Below are 3,631 nucleotides of genomic sequence, written 5' to 3'. Positions count from 1 at the left end.
CCAACACTGGAAGTTTTTAAGAAGAGACTGGACAGCCATTTGTCCAAAATGGTATAGGGTTTCCTGCCTGAGCAGGAGGTTGGACTAGATGACCTCCAATGTCCCTTCCAACTTTACTATTATTATTATTATTTATTATTATTATAAAACTTCTCAGATGAGGTGAGCAGTCCAATTAAAATAAAAATAATAATAATTTTCCTTTTCTTTCCAGTCACTTTGGTTTATGGAAGTCTCCTTCTACAGTCACACTTGATGATTATTGTGCAAATATAAGGATCAGATCTTCTTATCACTTGATGTTCACACAATCTCTAGGTCCATGAGACTTTTCGCACCATCTGCTTTCTGTCCCAGAACTGATATGCAAAATCTGTAAAGATCTGCTTATCATTGCTACTTCAATATTAAATACTATGAATTATCAGACAACACATGTGACAGTTTCTGCTTGATATGTCACATTTTGGACATAATTTGCAAACTGTAGGATGGGTGGAGCCTACTCTTCTTCATCTGCTGAAGTACAATTAACTTGAACAGGACTTACAACACATCACATTTTCTCTGCAGCTGCTTTGCCATCATTGGTCCTTCTAGCCATCAATAATGTGAGATATTAGTCTTCTTCTCACCAACTTTGAAGACCTTGGACCAAAAGGTAAGAATAGGTAAGAGGTTTGGGAGAACTAATCTAATTTAGGCATAAGTAAATGCAAAAATATTTGTCTTCTAAACTAGCACTTTGGGTACCTGATTTTTCATATCATATCACATCTTTTTTGTGATATTTTTATGTTTATAGTTACCTAAATCTTGATGATTTTTTTCCTGTAATGTTGGCCAAAACAAATCTGTACAAATATCTTTCAAGCAATTAAATTACCCAAAACTTGTCATAACGTGTTACAAGGTTTGAATTTCCAAACTATATGACATCAAATACATTTAAAAAAACATAACAAACACATACATGTGGGCAGATATTAATAGTGTACATAATTATTTTTTGGGTTGTTTGTTTGCTTGCTTGCTTCTATTTTTGTTTTTAATGCATTTATTTTTTTAAAAAAAACAAGCAAACAAGTTTTGAGATTTTTCGTTGAAGGAAAACTAACTATTGGCAAGGTTTGGGGAAATTGTATGCTATGGGGTTTTTTTTGGGGGGGTGTATTTTTATTGGTTGTGGATTAGGGATTATGAGAATGGTGAAGAGATAAGGACTCACAGTTGATAATCCTGAGAAATACAAGTCTAACGTATGAAATGGATTTAGTGATTGTGGTGCCATTCAGACATTGAAGTCCGGCCTACAATCAAAAAGTTGGCTCAGCCTCTAACACAAAAGTGTTTAGATATGAAGAATGACAATGATTGATGAATTATTTATCCAATCTTCTTTTTTTTCCAAACAGAAATTTCCACTCTAAAGGAAGAGATTATTGAAGCATTAAAAAAACATCTCTTGATGAATTTCAGCCTGGCAAACCTGAATGCTACAGCAGATTATTTGGACAATAATACTATGGGAATTTTCCATGAAGACCAAACTATATCCATCTATTTTGAAAACATCATGTTGTTTATCGCATTGATCATCTGCTGTATTGGAGCCCCATTAAATGGAATTGTTATCTGGCTACTTGGCTTCCAAATTAAGAGAAACCCTTTCACAGTATTGATTCTTAATTTAGCTATTGCCGACTTTGGACATCTCATCTTTATGACTATATCTTGTATTAACATTTTTATAGGTTTTATACAGCCAGGAATTCCCCAGCAAATCTTCCATTATCTCTTATTTATATCAACGGTCTGTTTCTTCTGACAGCCATCAGCATTGACCGATGCGTGTCTGTCTTTTTCCCAATCTGGCATTGCTGTTCCGGGCCAAAATATTTGTCCCCTGCTGTCTGTGCCATCCTCTGGATCTTCTCTTTCCTCCTGTCTGGAATTAGCCTCAATCTTAATCATTTAATTCTTTCTTATATCCCCTATGATCTCCACTTGGTCGTGACTGCTGTGCTTTGCCTTCCGTTGATCACAACCTCTACTGTGATCCTATTCATAAAATATGTCTTAAATCAAAACAGGTCAAACGTGGAAGAATTTTAGTGATGATCTTAATTACTCTTCTCTGTTTTCTTATTCTTACACTCTCATTATATATCTATGTGTTCGTTATTCATTTTATTCAGAAGTGGTATTTGATTGATATTATTGAATTACAGTTCTTCTTCTGTCTGTGTGCTTCTCTAAACTGCAGCGTTAACCCAGTGATCTATTTTCTGGTTGGGAGAAAGAAAAGAGCTCACTCTAGGGAGAGCATCAAGGACATTTTTCAAAGAGTCTTCAGGGAAGACGAAGCTCCTGATAAAGGTTTATGAACACAATTTCAGACCTTTTGTAAATGCAAAACTTCTGCTGTTCTTTAATGCTGGTTATGTCTTATGAGTGCATAGCTGCATTTCTTGTTATAGAAATGAAGTATAATAAAGGATTCTTTCCTCTCAAGGGGAGGTGGCCTCTGTTCCAGCGTTAACCCATAATTAACAAGTTAAGATTCATATAGGGCTGGAAAAGATGACTAAAATACATATAGAATTTAAGCCAGAATTGTTTCTGCTAGGAATATTAGCATCTAATTATGGGAAAGAGAATGAGTATTTAATATTACATATATTGAGAGCTGTGAGAATAGTATTTGCCCAATACTGGAAAAATGAAGATATACTACCCGATGAGATTATAATTAGGAAAATTTTACAATGTGCAAAAATGGATAGATTAATGTTAGAGGTTCAAGAGAAAGAAGACTCAGTCTATTATAAAACATGGGAAATTTTTTATCAATGGCTAGCAAAGTGAGATAACAAAACTGAAAATTATTAAGATGATTTATTTTTTTTCTTATGATGAATTGATATGTTTTATAATTTCTGTTATTCTTGTTGACTACAGTTACTGATTATTATATTAGCCTGCTTGAATACCTATATCCGGAAGATTGTTTGCTTGCTAAAGCATGAAATGTTTTTGAGGGTAATCCCATTGTTATATCCATCCCTACCCCAAACTCTTCCCTGAACTCTATCCCAATTCCTACCTCCCATAACGATCCTTGTCTTTCCCTACCCTGAAAAAACTTAATAAAATTTTATATAAAAAAACAAGTTATGAAGTTATACATAATAGTCACAGAATGGAGAAAGAACGGCGGACACCAGGTGATCTTTCCTCTGCACCAACTTCTATGTCAGAAACAATTCAGAAGAAGGGGATACGGGACCCAACACCACACAGCTTAGAAATTGCTAAACCATAATTGCTCCAGAGGCTTTGCACCTTCTGATGATTCCCTGGGTGTTGATATACCAGGCCATGGGAAGGCCTGATATATCAACACCCAGGGAAATAAACAAGATTTTTCCTTTTTGTAAGAGCTGCCTACATTTTGGGTGGTCCCCTCCTTCTATGGCTGGTGATTATCCTGCAAAAACAGGAACCAACTCTTCTTATTACTAGATGTTCACACTGATTAGACAAGACACAGAATATATCTAGTTGTGTGCGACTTTTAGCAAGATCTGCTACCTCGTTCCAGAACAGAAAGAATATTTTCTTCGAAAGA

The 3,631-nt window shown here is 35.1% G+C and overlaps 1 pseudogene; it reads left to right on the top strand.

Annotated features, from left to right (window-relative positions):
- Window positions 1–568: 568 nt before the first annotated feature.
- LOC120320028 lies at window positions 569–2,728 on the top strand (annotated as a pseudogene).
- Window positions 2,729–3,631: the final 903 nt, after the last annotated feature.

Source organism: Crotalus tigris, unplaced genomic scaffold (assembly GCF_016545835.1).
Source record: "Crotalus tigris isolate CLP2741 ecotype Arizona unplaced genomic scaffold, ASM1654583v1 scf7180000021113.187851, whole genome shotgun sequence".
NCBI lineage: Eukaryota > Metazoa > Chordata > Lepidosauria > Squamata > Viperidae > Crotalus > Crotalus tigris.
Note: the sequence above shows the minus strand (reverse complement) of the source record. Positions and strands in the feature narration are given on the sequence as shown.